This window comes from Heptranchias perlo, chromosome 8, assembly GCF_035084215.1.
Source record: "Heptranchias perlo isolate sHepPer1 chromosome 8, sHepPer1.hap1, whole genome shotgun sequence".
NCBI lineage: Eukaryota > Metazoa > Chordata > Chondrichthyes > Hexanchiformes > Hexanchidae > Heptranchias > Heptranchias perlo.
Window position 1 is genome coordinate 596329 of NC_090332.1, and position 22781 is coordinate 619109.

Here is a 22781-nt window from a genome sequence, read left to right on the forward strand (position 1 = left end):
CTCACTCTGTGATTGACAGTGTGGGGGAGGGGTTTATCTCACTGTGATTGACAGTGTGGGGGAGGGGTTTATCTCACTCTGTGATTGACAGTGTGGGGGAGGGGTTTATCTCTCACTCTGTGATTGACAGTGTGGGGGAGTGGTTTATCTCACTCTGTGATTGACAGTGTGGGGGAGGGGTTTATCTCACTGTGATTGACAGTGTGGGAGACGGGTTTATCTCACTGTGATTGACAGTGTGGGGGAGGGGTTTATCTCACTCTGTGATTGACAGTGTGGGGGAGGGGATTATCTCTCACTCTGTGATTGACAGTGTGGGGGAGGGGTTTATCTCTCACTCTGTGATTGACAGTGTGGGGGAGGGGTTTATCTCACTGTGATTGACAGTGTGGGGGAGGGGTTTATCTCACTCTGTGATTGACAGTGTGGGGGAGGGGTTTATCTCACTCTGTGATTGAATGTGTGGGGGAGGGGTTTATCTCACTCTGTGATTGACAGTGTGGGGGAGGGGTTTATCTCACTCTGTGATTGACAGTGTAGGGGAGGGGTTTATCTCACTGTGATTGACAGTGAGGGGGAGGGGTTTATCTCACTCTGTGATTGACAGTGTGGGGGAGGGGTTTATCTCACTCTGTGATTGAAAGTGTGGGGGAGGGGTTTATCTCACTCTGTGATTGACAGTGTGGGGGAGGGGTTTATCCCTCACTCTGTGATTGACAGTGTGAGGGAGGGGTTTATCTCACTCTGTGATTGACAGTGTAGGGGAGGGGTTTATCTCACTCTGTGATTGACAGTGTGGGGGAGGGGTTTATCTCACTGTGATTGACAGTGTGGGGGAGGGGTTTATCTCACTCTGTGATTGAAAGTGTGGGGGAGGGGTTTATCTCTCACTCTGTGATTGACAGTGTGGGGGAGGGGTTTATCTCACTCTGTGATTGAAAGTGTGGGGGAGGGGTTTATCTCTCACTCTGTGATTGACAGTGTGGGGGAGGGGTTTATCTCACTGTGATTGACAGTGTGGGGGAGGGGTTTATCTCACTCTGTGATTGACAGTGTGGGGGAGGGGTTTATCTCACTCTGTGATTGAAAGTGTGGGGGAGGGGTTTATCTCACTCTGTGATTGACAGTGTGGGGGAGGGGTTTATATCACTCTGTGATTGACAGTGTAGGGGAGGGGTTTATCTCACTGTGATTGACAGTGTGGGGGAGGGGTTTATCCCTCACTCTGTGATTGACAGTGTGGGGGAGGAGTTTATCTCACTGTGATTGACAGTGTGGGGGAGGGGTTTATCTCTCACTGTGATTGACAGTGTGGGGGAGGGGTTTATCTCTCACTCTGTGATTGACAGTGTGGGGGAGGGGTTTATCAATCACTCTGTGATTGACAGTTTGGGGGAGGGGTTTATCTCACTCTGTGATTGACAGTGTCGGGGAGGGGTTTATCTCACTCTGATTGACAGTGTGGGGGAGGGGTTTATCTCTCACTCTGTGATTGACAGTGTGGGGGAGGGGTTTATCCCTCACTCTGTGATTGACAGTGTGGGGGAGGGGTTTATCTCACTCTGTGATTGACAGTGTGGGGGAGGGGTTTATCTCACTGTGATTGACAGTGTGGGGGAGGGGTTTATCTCACTCTGTGATTGACAGTGTGGGGGAGGGGTTTATCTCACTCTGTGATTGACAGTGAGGGGGAGGGGTTTATCCCTCACTCTGTGATTGACAGTGTGGGGGAGGGGTTTATCTCACTCTGTGATTGACAGTGTGGGGGAGGGGTTTATCCCTCACTCTGTGATTGACAGTGTGGGGGAGGGGTTTATCTCACTCTGTGATTGACAGTGTGGGGGAGGGGTTTATCTCACTGTGATTGACAGTGTGGGGGAGGGGTTTATCTCACTCTGTGATTGACAGTGTGGGGGAGGGGTTTATCTCACTCTGTGATTGACAGTGTGGGGGGGGGGTTATCTCTCACTTTGTGATTGACAGTGTGGGGGAGGGGTTTATCTCACTCTGTGATTGACAGTGTGGGGGAGGGGTTTATCTCACTCTGTGATTGACAGTGTGGGGGAGGGGTTTATCTCACTCTGTGATTGACAGTGTGGGGGAGGGGTTTATCTCACTCTGTGATTGACAGTGTGGGGGAGGGGTTATCTCTCACTTTGTGATTGACAGTGTGGGGGAGGGGTTTATCTCACTCTGTGATTGACAGTGTGGGGGAGGGGTTTATCTCACTCTGTGATTGACAGTGTGGGGGAGGGGTTTATCTCACTCTGTGATTGACAGTGTGGGGGAGGGGTTTAACCCTCACTCTGTGATTGACAGTGTCGGGGAGGGGTTTATCTCACTCTGATTGACAGTGTGGGGGAGGGGTTTATCTCACTCTGTGATTGACAGTGTGGGGGAGGGGTTTATTTCACTCTGTGATTGACAATGTGGGGGAGGGATTTATCTCACTCTGTGATTGACAGTGTGGGGGAGGGGTTTATCTCACTCTGTGATTGACAGTGTGGGGGAGGGGTTTATCTCACTCTGTGATTGACAGTGTGGGGGAGGGGTTTATCGCTCCCTCTCTGTGATTGACAGTGTGGGGGAGGGGTTTATCCCTCACTCTGTGATTGACAGTGTGGGGGAGGGGTTTATCTCTCACTCTGTGATTGACAGTGTGGGGGAGGGGTTTATCTCTCACTTTGTGATTGACAGTGTGGGGGAGGGGTTTATCTCTCACTGTGATTGACAGTGTGGGGGAGGGGTTTATCTCACTCTGTGATTGACAGTGTGGGGGAGGGGTTTATCTCACTCTGTGATTGACAGTGTGGGGGAGGGGTTTATCTCTCACTCTGTGATTGACAGTGTGGGGGAGGGTTTTATCTCTCACTCTGTGATTGACAGTGTGGGGGAGGGGTTTATCTCTCACTCTGTGATTGACAGTGTGGGGGAGGGGTTTATCCCTCACTCTGTGATTGACAGTGTGGGGGAGGGGTTTATCTTACTCTGTGATTGACAGTGTGGGGGAGGGGTTTATCTCACTATGTGATTGACAGTGTGGGGTAGGGGTTTATCCCTCACTCTGTGATTGACAGTGTGGGGGAGGGGTTTATCTCACTCTGTGATTGACAGTGCGGGGGAGGGGTTTATCTCTCACTCTGTGATTGACAGTGTGGGGGAGGGGTTTATCCCTCACTCTGTGATTGACAGTTTGGGGGAGGGGTTTATCTCACTCTGTGATTGACAGTGTCGGGGAGGGGTTTATCTCACTCTGATTGACAGTGTGGGGGAGGGGTTTATCTCTCACTCTGTGATTGACAGTGTGGGGGAGGGGTTTATCTCACTCTGTGATTGACAGTGTGGGGGAGGGGTTTATCTCACTGTGATTGACAGTGTGGGGGAGGGGTTTGTCTCACTCTGTGATTGACAGTGTGGGGGAGGGGTTTATCTCACTCTGTGATTGACAGTGTGGGTGAGGGGTTTATCCCTCACTCTGTGATTGACAGTATGGGGGAGGGGTTTATCTCACTCTGTGATTGACAGTGTGGGGGAGGGGTTTATCCCTCACTCTGTGATTGACAGTGTGGGGGAGGGGTTTATTTCACTCTGTGATTGACAGTGTGGGGGAGGGGTTTATCTCACTGTGATTGACAGTGTGGGGGAGGGGTTTATCTCACTCTGTGATTGACAGTGTGGGGGAGGGGTTTATCTCACTCTGTGATTGACAGTGTGGGGGAGGGGTTATCTCTCACTTTGTGATTGACAGTGTGGGGGAGGGGTTTATCTCACTCTGTGATTGACAGTGTGGGGGAGGGGTTTATCTCACTCTGTGATTGACAGTGTGGGGGAGGGGTTTATCTCTCACTGTGATTGACAGTGTGGGGGAGGGGTTTATCTCACTGTGATTGACAGTGTGGGGGAGGGATTTATCTCACTCTGTGATTGACAGTGTGGGGGAGGGGTTTATCTCACTCTGTGATTGACAGTGTGTGGGAGGGGTTTATCTCACTCTGTGATTGACAGTGTGGGGGAGGGGTTTATCTCTCACTCTGTGATTGACAGTGTGGGGGAGGGGTTTATCGCTCTCTGTGATTGAGAGTGTGGGGGAGGGGTTTATCCCTCACTCTGTGATTGACAGTGTGGGGGAGGGGTTTATCTCTCTCTGTGATTGACAGTGTGGGGGAGGGATTTATCTCTCACTTTGTGATTGACAGTGTGGGGGAGGGGTTTATCTCTCACTGTGATTGACAGTGTGGGGGAGGGGTTTATCTCACTCTGTGATTGACAGTGTGGGGGAGGGGTTTATCTCACTCTGTGATTGACAGTGTGGGGGAGGGGTTTATCTCTCACTCTGTGATTGACAGTGTGGGGGAGGGGTTTATCTTACTCTGATTGACAGTGTTGGGGAGGGGTTTATCTCTCACTCTGTGATTGACAGTGTGGGGGAGGGGTTTATCTTACTCTGTGATTGACAGTGTGGGGGAGGGGTTTATCTCTCACTCTGTGATTGACAGTGTGGGGGAGGGGTTTATCTCTCACTCTGTGATTGACAGTGTGGGGGAGGGGTTTATCTCACTGTGATTGACAGTGTGGGGGAGGGGTTTATCTCACTCTGTGATTGACAGTGTGGGGGAGGGGTTTATCTCACTCTGTGATTGACAGTGTGGGGGAGGGGTTTATCACACTCTGTGATTGAAAGTGTGGGGGAGGGGTTTATCTCACTCTGTGATTGACAGTGTGGGGGAGGGGTTTATCCCTCACTCTGTGATTGACAGTGTGGGGGAGGAGTTTATCTCACTGTGATTGACAGTGTGGGGGAGGGGTTTATCTCTCACTGTGATTGACAGTGTGGGGGAGGGGTTTATCTCTCACTCTGTGATTGACAGTGTGGGGGAGGGGCTTATCCCTCACTCTGTGATTGACAGTTTGGGGGAGGGGTTTATCTCACTCTGTGATTGACAGTGTCGGGGAGGGGTTTATCTCACTCTGATTGACAGTGTGGGGGAGGGGTTTATCTCTCACTCTGTGATTGACAGTGTGGGGGAGGGGTTTATCTCACTCTGTGATTGACAGTGTGGGGGAGGGGTTTATCTCACTCTGTGATTGACAGTGTGGGGGAGGGGTTTATCTCACTCTGTGATTGACAGTGAGGGGGAGGGGTTTATCCCTCACTCTGTGATTGACAGTGTGGGGGAGGGGTTTATCTCACTCTGTGATTGACAGTGTGGGGGAGGGGTTTATCCCTCACTCTGTGATTGACAGTGTGGGGGAGGGGTTTATCTCACTCTGTGATTGACAGTGTGGGGGAGGGGTTTATCTCACTGTGATTGACAGTGTGGGGGAGGGGTTTATCTCACTCTGTGATTGACAGTGTGGGGGAGGGGTTTATCTCACTCTGTGATTGACAGTGTGGGGGAGGGGTTATCTCTCACTTTGTGATTGACAGTGTGGGGGAGGGGTTTATCTCTCACTGTGATTGACAGTGTGGGGGAGGGGTTTATCTCTCACTCTGTGATTGACAGTGTGGGGGAGGGGTTTAACCCTCACTCTGTGATTGACAGTGTGGGGGAGGGGTTTATCTCTCACTCTGTGATTGACAGTGTGGGGGAGGGGTTTATCTCTCACTCTGTGATTGACAGTGTGGGGGAGGGGTTTATCTCACTCTGTGATTGACAGTGTGGGGGAGGGGTTTATCTCTCACTCTGTGATTGACAGTGTGGGGGAGGGGTTTATCTCACTCTGTAATTGACAGTGTGGGGGAGGGGTTTATCTCTCACTCTGTGATTGACAGTGTGGGGGAGGGTTTTATCTCTCACTCTGTGATTGACAGTGTGGGGGAGGGGTTTATCTCTCACTCTGTGATTGACAGTGCGGGGGAGGGGTTTATCTCTCACTCTGTGATTGACAGTGTGGGGGAGGGGTTTATCCCTCACTCTGTGATTGACAGTGTGGGGGAGGGGTTTATCTTACTCTGTGATTGACAGTGTGGGGGAGGGGTTTATCTCACTATGTGATTGACAGTGTGGGGGAGGGGTTTATCCCTCACTCTGTGATTGACAGTGTGGGGGAGGGGTTTATCTCACTCTGTGATTGACAGTGCGGGGGAGGGGTTTATCTCTCACTCTGTGATTGACAGTGTGGGGGAGGGGTTTATCCCTCACTCTGTGATTGACAGTTTGGGGGAGGGGTTTATCTCACTCTGTGATTGACAGTGTCGGGGAGGAGTTTATCTCACTCTGATTGACAGTGTGGGGGAGGGGTTTATCTCTCACTCTGTGATTGACAGTGTGGGGGAGGGGTTTATCTCACTCTGTGATTGACAGTGTGGGGGAGGGGTTTATCTCACTGTGATTGACAGTGTGGGGGAGGGGTTTGTCTCACTCTGTGATTGACAGTGTGGGGGAGGGGTTTATCTCACTCTGTGATTGACAGTGTGGGTGAGGGGTTTATCCCTCACTCTGTGATTGACAGTATGGGGGAGGGGTTTATCTCACTCTGTGATTGACAGTGTGGGGGAGGGGTTTATCCCTCACTCTGTGATTGACAGTGTGGGGGAGGGGTTTATCTCACTCTGTGATTGACAGTGTGGGGGAGGGGTTTATCTCACTGTGATTGACAGTGTGGGGGAGGGGGTTATCTCACTCTGTGATTGACAGTGTGGGGGAGGGGTTTATCTCACTCTGTGATTGACAGTGTGGGGGAGGGGTTATCTCTCACTTTGTGATTGACAGTGTGGGGGAGGGGTTTATCTCACTCTGTGATTGACAGTGTGGGGGAGGGGTTTATCTCACTCTGTGATTGACAGTGTGGGGGAGGGGTTTATCTCTCACTGTGATTGACAGTGTGGGGGAGGGGTTTATCTCACTGTGATTGACAGTGTGGGGGAGGGATTTATCTCACTCTGTGATTGACAGTGTGGGGGAGGGGTTTATCTCACTCTGTGATTGACAGTGTGTGGGAGGGGTTTATCTCACTCTGTGATTGACAGTGTGGGGGAGGGGTTTATCTCTCACTCTGTGATTGACAGTGTGGGGGAGGGGTTTATCGCTCTCTGTGATTGAGAGTGTGGGGGAGGGGTTTATCCCTCACTCTGTGATTGACAGTGTGGGGGAGGGGTTTATCTCTCTCTGTGATTGACAGTGTGGGGGAGGGATTTATCTCTCACTTTGTGATTGACAGTGTGGGGGAGGGGTTTATCTCTCACTGTGATTGACAGTGTGGGGGAGGGGTTTATCTCACTCTGTGATTGACAGTGTGGGGGAGGGGTTTATCTCACTCTGTGATTGACAGTGTGGGGGAGGGGTTTATCTCTCACTCTGTGATTGACAGTGTGGGGGAGGGTTTTATCTCTCACTCTGTGATTGACAGTGTGGGGGAGGGGTTTATCTTACTCTGTGATTGACAGTGTGGGGGAGGGGTTTATCTCTCACTCTGTGATTGACAGTGTGGGGGAGGGGTTTATCTCTCACTCTGTGATTGACAGTGTGGGGGAGGGGTTTATCTCACTGTGATTGACAGTGTGGGGGAGGGGTTTATCTCACTCTGTGATTGACAGTGTGGGGGAGGGGTTTATCACACTCTGTGATTGAAAGTGTGGGGGAGGGGTTTATCCCTCACTCTGTGATTGACAGTGTGGGGGAGGAGTTTATCTCACTGTGATTGACAGTGTGGGGGAGGGGTTTATCTCTCACTGTGATTGACAGTGTGGGGGAGGGGGTTATCTCTCACTCTGTGATTGACAGTGTGGGGGAGGGGCTTATCCCTCACTCTGTGATTGACAGTTTGGGGGAGGGGTTTATCTCACTCTGTGATTGACAGTGTCGGGGAGGGGTTTATCTCACTCTGATTGACAGTGTGGGGGAGGGGTTTATCTCTCACTCTGTGATTGACAGTGTGGGGGAGGGGTTTATCTCACTCTGTGATTGACAGTGTGGGGGAGGGGTTTATCTCACTCTGTGATTGACAGTGTGGGGGAGGGGTTTATCTCACTCTGTGATTGACAGTGAGGGGGAGGGGTTTATCCCTCACTCTGTGATTGACAGTGTGGGGGAGGGGTTTATCTCACTCTGTGATTGACAGTGTGGGGGAGGGGTTTATCCCTCACTCTGTGATTGACAGTGTGGGGGAGGGGTTTATCTCACTCTGTGATTGACAGTGTGGGGGAGGGGTTTATCTCACTGTGATTGACAGTGTGGGGGAGGGGTTTATCTCACTCTGTGATTGACAGTGTGGGGGAGGGGTTTATCTCACTCTGTGATTGACAGTGTGGGGGAGGGGTTATCTCTCACTTTGTGATTGACAGTGTGGGGGAGGGGTTTATCTCTCACTGTGATTGACAGTGTGGGGGAGGGGTTTATCTCTCACTCTGTGATTGACAGTGTGGGGGAGGGGTTTAACCCTCACTCTGTGATTGACAGTGTGGGGGAGGGGTTTATCTCACTCTGTAATTGACAGTGTGGGGGAGGGGTTTATCTCTCACTGTGATTGACAGTGTGGGGGAGGGGTTTATCTCACTGTGATTGACAGTGTGGGGGAGGAGATTATCTCTCACTGTGATTGACAGTGTGGGGGAGGGGTTTATCTCTCACTCTGTGATTGACAGTGTGGGGGAGGGGTTTAACCCTCACTCTGTGATTGACAGTGTGGGGGAGGGGTTTATCTCACTCTGTAATTGACAGTGTGGGGGAGGGGTTTATCTCTCACTGTGATTGACAGTGTGGGGGAGGGGTTTATCTCACTGTGATTGACAGTGTGGGGGAGGGATTTATCTCACTCTGTGATTGACAGTGCGGGGGAGGGGTTTATCTCTCACTCTGTGATTGACAGTGGTGGGGAGGGGTTTATCCCTCACTCTGTGATTGACAGTGTGGGGGAGGGGTTTATCTCACTCTGTGATTGACAGTGTGGGTGAGGGGTTTATCTCTCACTCTGTGATTGACAGTGTGGGGGAGGGGTTTATCTCACTCTGTGATTGACAGTGTGGGGGAGGGGTTTATCCCTCACTCTGTGATTGACAGTGTGGGGGAGGGGTTTATCTCACTCTGTGATTGACAGTGTCGGGGAGGGGTTTATCTCACTCTGTGATTGACAGTGTGGGGGAGGGGTTTATCCCTCACTCTGTGATTGACAGTGTGGGGGAGGGGTTTATCTCACTCTGTGATTGACAGTGTGGGGGAGGGGTTATCTCTCACTTTGTGATTGACAGTGTGGGGGAGGGGTTTATCTCACTCTGTGATTGACAGTGTGGGGTGGGGTTTATCTCACTCTGTAATTGACAGTGTGGGGGAGGGGTTTATCTCTCACTGTGATTGACAGTGTGGGGGAGGGGTTTATCTCACTCTGATTGACAGTGTGGGGGAGGGGTTTATCTCTCACTCTGTGATTGACAGTGTGGGGGAGGGGTTTATCTCACTCTGTGATTGACAGTGTGGGGGAGGGATTTATCTCACTCTGTGATTGACAGTGTGGGGGAGGGGTTTATCTCACTCTGTGATTGACAGTGTGGGGGAGGGGTTTATCTCACTCTGTGATTGACAGTGTGGGGGAGGGGTTTATCTCACTCTGTGATTGACAGTGTGGGGGAGGGGTTTATCTCACTCTGTGATTGACAGTGTGGGGGAGGGGTTTATCTCACTCTGTGATTGACAGTGTGGGGGAGGGGTTTATCTCACTCTGTGATTGACAGTGTGGGGGAGGGGTTTATCTCACTCTGTGATTGACAGTGTGGGGGAGGGGTTTATCTCTCAGTCTGTGATTGACAGTGTGGGGGAGGGGTTTATCTCTCTCTGTGATTGACAGTGTGGGGGAGGGGTTTATCTCTCACTCTGTGATTGACAGTGTGGGGGAGGGGTTTAACCCTCACTCTGTGATTGACAGTGTGGGGGAGGGGTTTATCTCACTCTGATTGACAGTGTGGGGGAGGGGTTTATTTCACTCTGTGATTGACAATGTGGGGGAGGGATTTATCTCACTCTGTGATTGACAGTGTGGGGGAGGGGTTTATCTCACTCTGTCATTGACAGTGTGGGGGAGGGGTTTATCTCACTCTGTGATTGACAGTGTGGGGGAGGGGTTTATTGCTCCCTCTCTGTGATTGACAGTTTGGGGGAGGGGTTTATCCCTCACTCTGTGATTGACAGTGTGGGGGAGGGGTTTATCTCTCACTCTGTGATTGACAGTGTGGGGGAGGGGTTTATCTCTCACTGTGATTGACAGTGTGGGGGAGGGGTTTATCTCACTCTGTGATTGACAGTGTGGGGGAGGGGTTTATCTCTCACTCTGTGATTGACAGTGTGGGGGAGGGTTTTATCTCTCACTCTGTGATTGACAGTGTGGGGGAGGGGTTTATCTCTCACTGTGATTGACAGTGTGGGGGAGGGGTTTATCTCACTCTGTGATTGACAGTGTGGGGGAGGGGTTTATCTCTCACTCTGTGATTGACAGTGTGGGGGAGGGTTTTATCTCTCACTCTGTGATTGACAGTGTGGGGGAGGGGTTTATCTCTCACTCTGTGATTGACAGTGTGGGGGAGGGGTTTATCCCTCACTCTGTGATTGACAGTGCGGGGGAGGGGTTTATCTCTCACTCTGTGATTGACAGTGTGGGGGAGGGGTTTATCCCTCACTCTGTGATTGACAGTGTGGGGGAGGGGTTTATCTTACTCTGTGATTGACAGTGTGGGGGAGGGGTTTATCTCTCACTATGTGATTGACAGTGTGGGGGAGGGGTTTATCCCTCACTCTGTGATTGACAGTGTGGGGGAGGGGTTTATCTCACTCTGTGATTGACAGTGTGGGGGAGGGGTTTATCCCTCACTCTGTGATTGACAGTGTGGGGGAGGGGTTTATCTCACTCTGTGATTGACAGTGTGGGGGAGGGGTTTATCTCACTCTGTGATTGACAGTGTGGGGAGGGGTTTATCTCACTGTGATTGACAGTGTGGGGGAGGGGTTTATCTCTCACTCTGTGATTGACAGTGTGGGGGAGGGGTTTATCTCACTCTGTGATTGACAGTGTGGGGGAGGGGTTTATCTCACTCTGTGATTGACAGTGTGGGGGAGGGGTTTATCTCACTGTGATTGACAGTGTGGGGGAGGGGATTATCTCTCACTCTGTGATTGACAGTGTGGGGGAGGGGTTTATCTCTCACTCTGTGATTGACAGTGTGGGGGAGGGGTTTATCTCACTGTGATTGACAGTGTGGGGGAGGGGTTTATCTCACTCTGTGATTGAAAGTGTGGGGGAGGGGTTTATCTCACTGTGATTGACAGTGTGGGGGAGGGGTTTATCTCACTGTGATTGACAGTGTGGGGGAGGGGTTTATCTCACTCTGTGATTGACAGTGTGGGGGAGGGGTTTATCTCACTGTGATTGACAGTGTGGGGGAGGGGTTTATCCCTCACTCTGTGATTGACAGTGTGGGGGAGGAGTTTATCTCACTGTGATTGACAGTGTGGGGGAGGGGTTTATCTCTCACTGTGATTGACAGTGTGGGGGAGGGGTTTATCTCTCACTCTGTGATTGACAGTGTGGGGGAGGGGTTTATCAATCACTCTGTGATTGACAGTTTGGGGGAGGGGTTTATCTCACTCTGTGATTGACAGTGTCGGGGAGGGGTTTATCTCACTCTGATTGACAGTGTGGGGGAGGGGTTTATCTCTCACTCTGTGATTGACAGTGTGGGGGAGGGGTTTATCTCACTCTGTGATTGACAGTGTGGGGGAGGGGTTTATCTCACTGTGATTGACAGTGTGGGGGAGGGGTTTATCTCACTCTGTGATTGACAGTGTGGGGGAGGGGTTTATCTCACTCTGTGATTGACAGTGAGGGGGAGGGGTTTATCCCTCACTCTGTGATTGACAGTGTGGGGGAGGGGTTTATCTCACTCTGTGATTGACAGTGTGGGGGAGGGGTTTATCCCTCACTCTGTGATTGACAGTGTGGGGGAGGGGTTTATCTCACTCTGTGATTGACAGTGTGGGGGAGGGGTTTATCTCACTGTGATTGACAGTGTGGGGGAGGGGTTTATCTCACTCTGTGATTGACAGTGTGGGGGAGGGGTTTATCTCACTCTGTGATTGACAGTGTGGGGGAGGGGTTATCTCTCACTTTGTGATTGACAGTGTGGGGGAGGGGTTTATCTCACTCTGTGATTGACAGTGTGGGGGAGGGGTTTATCTCACTCTGTGATTGACAGTGTGGGGGAGGGGTTTATCTCACTCTGATTGACAGTGTGGGGGAGGGGTTTATCTCACTGTGATTGACAGTGTGGGGGAGGGGTTTATCTCACTCTGTGATTGACAGTGTGGGGGAGGGGTTTATCTCACTCTGTGATTGACAGTGTGGGGGAGGGGTTTATCTCTCACTCTGTGATTGACAGTGTGGGGGAGGGTTTTATCTCTCACTCTGTGATTGACAGTGTGGGGGAGGGGTTTATCTTACTCTGTGATTGACAGTGTGGGGGAGGGGTTTATCTCTCACTCTGTGATTGACAGTGCGGGGGAGGGGTTTATCTCTCACTCTGTGATTGACAGTGTGGGGGAGGGGTTTATCCCTCACTCTGTGATTGACAGTGTGGGGGAGGGGTTTATCTTAGTCTGTGATTGACAGTGTGGGGGAGGGGTTTATCTCTCACTATGTGATTGACAGTGTGGGGGAGGGGTTTATCCCTCACTCTGTGATTGACAGTGTGGGGGAGGGGTTTATCTCACTCTGTGATTGACAGTGCGGGGGAGGGGTTTATCCCTCACTCTGTGATTGACAGTGTGGGGGAGGGGTTTATCTCACTCTGTGATTGACAGTGTGGGGAGGGGTTTATCTCACTGTGATTGACGGTGTGGGGGAGGGGTTTATCTCTCACTCTGTGATTGACAGTGTGGGGGAGGGGTTTATCTCACTCTGTGATTGACAGTGTGGGGGAGGGGTTTATCTCACTGTGATTGACAGTGTGGGAGACGGGTTTATCTCACTGTGATTGACAGTGTGGGGGAGGGGTTTATCTCACTCTGTGATTGACAGTGTGGGGGAGGGGTTTATCTCTCACTCTGTGATTGACAGTGTGGGGGAGGGGTTTATCTCTCACTCTGTGATTGACAGTGTGGGGGAGGGGTTTATCTCACTGTGATTGACAGTGTGGGGGAGGGGTTTATCTCACTCTGTGATTGACAGTGTGGGGGAGGGGTTTATCTCACTGTGATTGACAGTGTGGGGGAGGGGTTTATCCCTCACTCTGTGATTGACAGTGTGGGGGAGGAGTTTATCTCACTGTGATTGACAGTGTGGGGGAGGGGTTTATCTCTCACTCTGTGATTGACAGTGTGGGGGAGGGGTTTATCCCTCACTCTGTGATTGACAGTTTGGGGGAGGGGTTTATCTCACTCTGTGATTGAAAGTGTGGGGGAGGGGTTTATCCCTCACTCTGTGATTGACAGTGTGGGGGAGGAGTTTATCTCACTGTGATTGACAGTGTGGGGGAGGGGTTTATCTCTCACTCTGTGATTGACAGTGTGGGGGAGGGGTTTATCCCTCACTCTGTGATTGACAGTTTGGGGGAGGGGTTTATCTCACTCTGTGATTGACAGTGTCGGGGAGGGGTTTATCTCACTCTGATTGACAGTGTGGGGGAGGGGTTTATCTCTCACTCTGTGATTGACAGTGTGGGGGAGGGGTTTATCTCACTCTGTGATTGACAGTGTGGGGGAGGGGTTTATCTCACTGTGATTGACAGTGTGGGGGAGGGGTTTATCTCACTCTGTGATTGACAGTGAGGGGGAGGGGTTTATCCCTCACTCTGTGATTGACAGTGTGGGGGAGGGGTTTATCTCACTCTGTGATTGACAGTGTGGGGGAGGGGTTTATCCCTCACTCTGTGATTGACAGTGTGGGGGAGGGGTTTATCTCACTCTGTGATTGACAGTGTGGGGGAGGGGTTTATCTCACTGTGATTGACAGTGTGGGGGAGGGGTTTATCTCACTCTGTGATTGACAGTGTGGGGGAGGGGTTTATCTCACTCTGTGATTGACAGTGTGGGGGAGGGGTTATCTCTCACTTTGTGATTGACAGTGTGGGGGAGGGGTTTATCTCACTCTGTGATTGACAGTGTGGGGGAGGGGTTTATCTCACTCTGTGATTGACAGTGTGGGGGAGGGGTTTATCTCACTCTGTGATTGACAGTGTGGGGGAGGGGTTTATCTCACTCTGTGATTGACAGTGTGGGGGAGGGGTTTATCTCACTCTGTGATTGACAGTGTGGGGGAGGGGTTTATCCCTCACTCTGTGATTGACAGTTTGGGGGAGGGGTTTATCTCACTCTGTGATTGACAGTGTCGGGGAGGGGTTTATCTCACTCTGATTGACAGTGTGGGGGAGGGGTTTATCTCTCACTCTGTGATTGACAGTGTGGGGGAGGGGTTTATCTCACTCTGTGATTGACAGTGTGGGGGAGGGGTTTATCTCACTGTGATTGACAGTGTGGGGGAGGGGTTTATCTCACTCTGTGATTGACAGTGAGGGGGAGGGGTTTATCCCTCACTCTGTGATTGACAGTGTGGGGGAGGGGTTTATCTCACTCTGTGATTGACAGTGTGGGGGAGGGGTTTATCCCTCACTCTGTGATTGACAGTGTGAGGGAGGGGTTTATCTCACTCTGTGATTGACAGTGTGGGGGAGGGGTTTATCTCACTGTGATTGACAGTGTGGGGGAGGGGTTTATCTCACTCTGTGATTGACAGTGTGGGGGAGGGGTTTATCTCACTCTGTGATTGACAGTGTGGGGGAGGGGTTATCTCTCACTTTGTGATTGACAGTGTGGGGGAGGGGTTTATCTCACTCTGTGATTGACAGTGTGGGGGAGGGGTTTATCTCACTCTGTGATTGACAGTGTGGGGGAGGGGTTTATCTCACTCTGTGATTGACAGTGTGGGGGAGGGGTTTATCTCACTCTGTGATTGACAGTGTGGGGGAGGGGTTTATCTCACTCTGATTGACAGTGTGGGGGAGGGGTTTATTTCACTCTGTGATTGGCAATGTGGGGGAGGGATTTATCTCACTCTGTGATTGACAGTGTGGGGGAGGGGTTTATCTCACTCTGTGATTGACAGTGTGGGGGAGGGGTTTATCTCACTCTGTGATTGACAGTGTGGGGGAGGGGTTTATCGCTCCCTCTCTGTGATTGACAGTGTGGGGGAGGGGTTTATCCCTCACTCTGTGATTGACAGTGTGAGGGAGGGGTTTATCTCTCACTCTGTGATTGACAGTGTGGGGGAGGGGTTTATCTCTCACTCTGTGATTGACAGTGTGGGGGAGGGGTTTATCTCTCACTTTGTGATTGACAGTGTGGGGGAGGGGTTTATCTCTCACTGTGATTGACAGTGTGGGGGAGGGGTTTATCCCTCACTCTGTGATTGACAGTGTGGGGGAGGGGTTTATCTCACTCTGTGATTGACAGTGTGGGGGAGGGGTTTATCTCTCACTCTGTGATTGACAGTGTGGGGGAGGGTTTTATCTCTCACTCTGTGATTCACAGTGTGGGGGAGGGGTTTATCTTACTCTGTGATTGACAGTGTGGGGGAGGGGTTTATCTCTCACTCTGTGATTGACAGTGCGGGGGAGGGGTTTATCTCTCACTCTGTGATTGACAGTGTGGGGGAGGGGTTTATCCCTCACTCTGTGATTGACAGTGTGGGGGAGGGGTTTATCTTACTCTGTGATTGACAGTGTGGGGGAGGGGTTTATCTCTCACTATGTGATTGACAGTGTGGGGGAGGGGTTTATCCCTCACTCTGTGATTGACAGTGTGGGGGAGGGGTTTATCTCACTCTGTGATTGACAGTGCGGGGGAGCGGTTTATCTCTCACTCTGTGATTGACAGTGTGGGGGAGGGGTTTATCCCTCACTCTGTGATTGACAGTTTGGGGGAGGGGTTTATCTCACTCTGTGATTGACAGTGTCGGGGAGGGGTTTATCTCACTCTGATTGACAGTGTGGGGGAGGGGTTTATCTCTCACTCTGTGATTGACAGTGTGGGGGAGGGGTTTATCTCACTCTGTGATTGACAGTGTGGTGGAGGGGTTTATCTCACTGTGATTGACAGTGTGGGGGAGGGGTTTATCTCTCACTCTGTGATTGACAGTGTGGGGGAGGGGTTTATCTCACTCTGTGATTGACAGTGTGGTGGAGGGGTTTATCTCACTGTGATTGACAGTGTGGGGGAGGGGTTTATCTCACTCTGTGATTGACAGTGTGGTGGAGGGGTTTATCTCACTGTGATTGACAGTGTGGGGGAGGGGTTTATCTCACTCTGTGATTGACAGTGTGGGGGAGGGGTTTATCCCTCACTCTGTGATTGACAGTATGGGGGAGGGGTTTATCTCACTCTGTGATTGACAGTGTGGGGGAGGGGTTTATCCCTCACTCTGTGATTGACAGTGTGGGGGAGGGGTTTATCTCACTCTGTGATTGACAGTGTGGGGGAGGGGTTTATCTCACTGTGATTGACAGTGTGGGGGAGGGGTTTATCTCACTCTGTGATTGACAGTGTGGGGGAGGGGTTTATCTCACTCTGTGATTGACATTGTGGGGGAGGGGTTATCTCTCACTTTGTGATTGACAGTGTGGGGGAGGGGTTTATCTCACTCTGTGATTGACAGTGTGGGGGAGGGGTTTATCTCACTCTGTGATTGACAGTGTGGGGGAGGGGTTTATCTCTCACTGTGATTGACAGTGTGGGGGAGGGGTTTATCTCACTGTGATTGACAGTGTGGGGGAGGGGTTTATCTCACTCTGTGATTGACAGTGTGGGGGAGGGGTTTATCTCACTCTGTGATTGACAGTGTGGGGGAGGGGTTTATCTCACTCTGTGATTGACAGTGTGGGGGAGTGGTTTATCTCACTCTGTGATTGACAGTGTGGGGGAGGGGTTTATCTCACTCTGTGATTGACAGTGTGGGGGAGGGGTTTATCTCTCAGTCTGTGATTGACAGTGTCGGGGAGGGGTTTATCTCTCTCTGTGATTGACAGTGTGGGGGAGGAGATTATCTCTCACTGTGATTGACAGTGTGGGGGAGGGGTTTATCTCTCACTCTGTGATTGACAGTGTGGGGGAGGGGTTTAACCCTCACTCTGTGATTGACAGTGTGGGGGAGGGGTTTATCTCACTCTGATTGACAGTGTGGGGGAGGGGTTTATTTCACTCTGTGATTGACAATGTGGGGGAGGGATTTATCTCACTCTGTGATTGACAGTGTGGGGGAGGGGTTTATCTCACTCTGTGATTGACAGTGTGGGGGAGGGGTTTATCTCACTCTGTGATTGACAGTGTGGGGGAGTGGTTTATCTCATTCTGATTGACAGTGTGGGGGAGGGGTTTATCTCTCACTCTGTGATTGACAGTGTGGGGGAGGGGTTTATCTCACTCTGTGATTGACAATGTGGGGGAGGGGTTTATCTAACTCTGTGATTGACAGTGTGGGGGAGGGGTTTATCGCTCTCTGTGATTGACAGTGTGGGGGAGGGGTTTATCCCTCACTCTGTGATTGACAGTGTGGGGGAGGGGTTTATCTCTCACTCTGTGATTGACAGTGTGGGGGAGGGGTTTATCTCTCACTTTGTGATTGACAGTGTGGGGGAGGGGTTTATCTCTCACTGTGATTGACAGTGTGGGGGAGGGGTTTATCTCACTCTGTGATTGACAGTGTGGGAGAGGGGTTTATCTCACTCTGTGATTGACAGTGTGGGGGAGGGGTTTATCTCTCACTCTGTGATTGACAGTGTGGGGGAGGGTTTTATCTCTCACTCTGTGATTGACAGTGTGGGGGAGGGGTTTATCTTACTCTGTGATTGACAGTGTGGGGGAGGGGTTTATCTCTCACTCTGTGATTGACAGTGCGGGGGAGGGGTTTATCTCTCACTCTGTGATTGACAGTGTGGGGGAGGGGTTTATCCCTCACTCTGTGATTGACAGTGTGGGGGAGGGGTTTATCTTACTCTGTGATTGACAGTGTGGGGGAGGGGTTTATCCCTCACTCTGTGATTGACAGTGTGGGGGAGGGGTTTATCTCACTCTGTGATTGACAGTGTGGGGGAGGGGTTTATCTCACTCTGTGATTGACAGTGTGGGGGAGGGGTTTATCTCACTCTGTGATTGACAGTGTGGGGGAGGGGTTTATCTCACTCTGTGATTGACAGTGTGGGGGAGGGGTTTATCTCTCAGTCTGTGATTGACAGTGTGGGGGAGGGGTTTATCTCTCTCTGTGATTGACAGTGTGGGGGAGTGGTTTATCTCACTCTGTGATTGACAGTGTGGGGGAGGGGTTTATCTCACTCTGTGATTGACAGTGTGGGGGAGGGGTTTATCTCACTCTGTGATTGACAGTGTGGGGGAGGGGTTTATCTCACTCTGTGATTGACAGTGTGGGGGAGGGGTTTATCCCTCACTCTGTGATTGACAGTGTGGGGGAGGGGTTTATCTCTCTCTGTGATTGAATGTGTGGGGGAGGGGTTTATCTCACTGTGATTGACAGTGTGGGGGAGGGGTTTATCTCACTCTGTGATTGACAGTGTGGGGGAGGGGTTATCTCACTCTGTGATTGACAGTGTGGGGGAGGGGTTTATCCCTCAATCTGTGATTGACAGTGTGGGGGAGGGGTTTATCTCACTCTGTGATTGACAGTGTGGGGGAGGAGTTTATCTCACTCTGTGATTGAAAGTGTGGGGGAGGGGTTTATCTCACTCTGTGATTGACAGTGTGGGGGAGGGGTTTATCTCACTCTGTGATTGACAGTGTGGGGGAGGGGTTTATCTCACTCTGTGATTGACAGTGTGGGGGAGGGGTTTATCTCACTCTGTGATTGACAGTGTGGGGGAGGAGTTTATCTCTCACTGTGATTGACAGTGTGGGGGAGGGGATATCTCACTCTGTGATTGACAGTGTGGGGGAGGGGTTTATCTCTCACTCTGTGATTGACAGTGTGGGGGAGGGGTTTATCTCACTCTGTGATTGACAGTGTGGGGGAGGAGTTTATCTCTCACTCTGTGATTGACAGTGTGGGGGAGGGGTTTATCTCACTCTGTGATTGACAGTGTGGGGGAGGGGTTTATCTCACTCTGTGATTGACAGTGTGGGGGAGGGGTTTATCTCTCTCTGTGATTGACAGTGTGGGGGAGGAGTTTATCTCTCACTGTGATTGACAGTGTGGGGGAGGGGATATCTCACTCTGTGATTGACAGTGTGGGGGAGGGGTTTATCTCTCACTCTGTGATTGACAGTGTGGGGGAGGGGTTTATCCCTCACTCTGTGATTGACAGTGTGGGGGAGGGCTTTATCTCACTCTGTGATTGACAGTGTGGGGGAGGGGTTTATCTCACTGATTGACGGTGTGGGGGAGGGGTTTATCTCACTCTGTGATTGACAGTGTGGGGGAGGGGTTTATCTCACTCTGTGATTGACAGTGTGGGGGAGGGGTTTATCTCTCACTCTGTGATTGACAGTGTGGGGGAGGGGTTTATCTCACTCTGTGATTGACAGTGTGGGGGAGGGGTTTATCTCACTCTGTGATTGACAGTGTGGGGGAGGGGTTTATCTCTCTCTGTGATTGACAGTGTGGGGGAGGGGTTTATCCCTCACTCTGTGATTGACAGTGTGGGGGAGGGATTTATCTCACTGTGATTGACAGTGTGGGGGAGGGGTTTATCTCACTCTGTGATTGACAGTGTGGGGGAGGGGTTTATCTCACTCTGTGATTGACAGTGTGGGGGAGGGGTTTATCGCTCCTTCTCTGTGATTGACAGTGTGGGGAGGGGTTTATCCCTCACACTGTGATTGACATTGTGGGGGAGGAGTTTATCTCTCACTGTGATTGACAGTGTGGGGGAGGGGATATCTCACTCTGTGATTGACAGTGTGGGGGAGGGGTTTATCTCTCACTCTGTGATTGACAGTGTGGGGGAGGGGTTTATCTCTCTCTGTGATTGACAGTGTGGGGGAGGAGTTTATCTCTCACTGTGATTGACAGTGTGGGGGAGGGGATATCTCACTCTGTGATTGACAGTGTGGGGGAGGGGTTTATCTCTCACTCTGTGATTGACAGTGTGGGGGAGGGGTTTATCCCTCACTCTGTGATTGACAGTGTGGGGGAGGGCTTTATCTCACTCTGTGATTGACAGTGTGGGGGAGGGGTTTATCTCACTCTGTGATTGACAGTGTGGGGGAGGGGTTTATCTCTCACTCTGTGATTGACAGTGTGGGGGAGGGGTTTATCTCACTCTGTGATTGACAGTGTGGGGGAGGGGTTTATCTCACTCTGTGATTGACAGTGTGGGGGAGGGGTTTATCTCACTCTGTGATTGACAGTGTGGGGGAGGGGTTTATCTCTCTCTGTGATTGACAGTGTGGGGGAGGGGTTTATCCCTCACTCTGTGATTGACAGTGTGGGGGAGGGATTTATCTCACTGTGATTGACAGTGTGGGGGAGGGGTTTATCTCACTCTGTGATTGACAGTGTGGGGGAGGGGTTTATCTCACTCTGTGATTGACAGTGTGGGGGAGGGGTTTATCGCTCCCTCTCTGTGATTGACAGTGTGGGGAGGGGTTTATCCCTCACACTGTGATTGACATTGTGGGGGAGGGGTTTATCTCATTCTGTGATTGACAGTGTGGGGGAGGGGTTTATCTCTCACTCTGTGATTGACAGTGTGGGGGAGGGGTTTATCTCACTCTGTGATTGACAGTGTGGGGGAGGGGTTTATCTCACTCTGTGATTGACAGTGTGGGGGAGGGGTTTATCTCTCACTCTGTGATTGACAGTGTGGGGGAGGGTTTTATCCCTCACTCTGTGATTGACAGTGTGGGGGAGGAGTTTATCTCACTCTGTGATTGACAGTGTGGGGGAGGGGTTTATCTCACTCTGTGATTGACAGTGTGGGGGAGGGGTTTATCTCTCACTTTGTGATTGACAGTGTGGGGGAGGGGTTTATCTCACTTTGTGATTGACCGTGTGGGGGAGGGGATTATCTCTCACTCTGTGATTGACAGTGTGGGGGAGGGGTTTATCTCACTCTGTGATTGACAGTGTGGGGGAGGGGTTTATCTCACTCTGTGATTGACAGTGTGGGGGAGGGGTTTATCTCACTCTGTGATTGACAGTGTGGGGGAGGGGTTTATCCCTCACTCTGTGATTGACAGTGTGGGGGAGGGGTTTATCTCACTCTGTGATTGACTGTGTGGGGGAGGGGTTTATCTCTCACTCTGTGATTGACAGTGTGGGGGAGGGGTTTATCTCTCACTCTGTGATTGACAGTGTGGGGGAGGGGTTTATCCCTCACTCTGTGATTGACAGTGTGGGGGAGGGGTTTATCTCACTGTGATTGACAGTGTGGGGGAGGGGTTTATCTCACTCTGTGATTGACAGTGTGGGGGAGGGGTTTATCTCACTCTGTGATTGACAGTGTGGGGGAGGGGTTTATCTCTCAGTCTGTGATTGACAGTGTGGGGGAGGGGTTTATCTCTCTCTGTGATTGACAGTGTGGGGGAGTGGTTTATCTCACTCTGTGATTGACAGTGTGGGGGAGGGGTTTATCTCTCAGTCTGTGATTGACAGTGTGGGGGAGGGGTTTATCTCACTCTGTGATTGACAGTGTGGGGGAGGGGTTTATCTCACTCTGTGATTGACAGTGTGGGGGAGGGGTTTATCTCATTCTGTGATTGACAGTGTGGGGGTGGGGTTTATCTCACTCTGTGATTGACAGTGTGGGGGTGGGGTTTATCTCATTCTGTGATTGACAGTGTGGGGGAGGAGTTTATCTCACTGTGATTGACAGTGTGGGGGAGGGGTTTATCTCTCACTCTGTGATTGACAGTGTGGGGGAGGTGTTTATCCCTCACTCTGTGATTGACAGTGTGGGGGAGGGGTTTATCTCTCACTGTGATTGACAGTGTGGGGGAGGGGTTTATCTCTCACTCTGTGATTGACAGTGTGGGGGAGGGGTTTATCCCTCACTGTGTGATTGACAGTTTGGGGGAGGGGTTTATCTCACTCTGTGATTGACAGTGTCGGGGAGGGGTTTATCTCACTCTGATTGACAGTGTGGGGGAGGGGTTTATCTCACTCTGTGATTGACAGTGTGGGGGAGGGGTTTATCTCACTCTGTGATTGACAGTGTGGGGGAGGGGTTTATCGCTCCCTCTCCGTGATTGATAGTGTGAGGGAGGGGTTTATCTCTCACTGTGATTGACAGTGTGGGGGAGGGGTTTATCTCACTGTGATTGACAGTGTGGGGGAGGGGTTTATCTCACTCTGTGATTGACAGTGTGGGGGAGGGGTTTATCTCACTCTGTGATTGACAGTGTGGGGGAGGGGTTTATCTCACTCTGTGATTGACAGTGTGGGGGAGGGGTTTATCTCACTCTGTGATTGACAGTGTGGGGGAGGGGTTTATCTCTCACTTTGTGATTGACAGTGTGGGGGAGGGGTTTATCTCACTCTGTGATTGACAGTGTGGGGGAGGGGTTTATCTCACTCTGATTGACAGTGTGGTGGAGGGGTTTATCTCACTCTGTGATTGACAGTGTGGGGGAGGGGTTTATCTCACTCTGTGATTGACAGTGTGGGGGAGGGGTTTATCTCACTCTGTGATTGACAGTGTGGGGGAGGGGTTTATCTCACTCTGTGATTGACAGTGTGGGGGAGGGGTTATCTCACTCTGTGATTGACAGTGTGGGGGAGGGGTTTATCTCACTCTGTGATTGACAGTGTGGGGGAGGGGTTTATCTCACTTTGTGATTGACAGTGTGGGGGAGGGGTTT

The 22781-nt window shown here is 51.2% G+C and overlaps 1 protein-coding gene across 1 annotated transcript in view; it reads right to left on the bottom strand.

The window, feature by feature from the left end:
* Positions 1 to 22781, bottom strand: part of LOC137324285 (fibrinogen-like protein 1) — a 66100-nt gene that overhangs the window by 22657 nt on the left and 20662 nt on the right. The window lies entirely within an intron of this gene.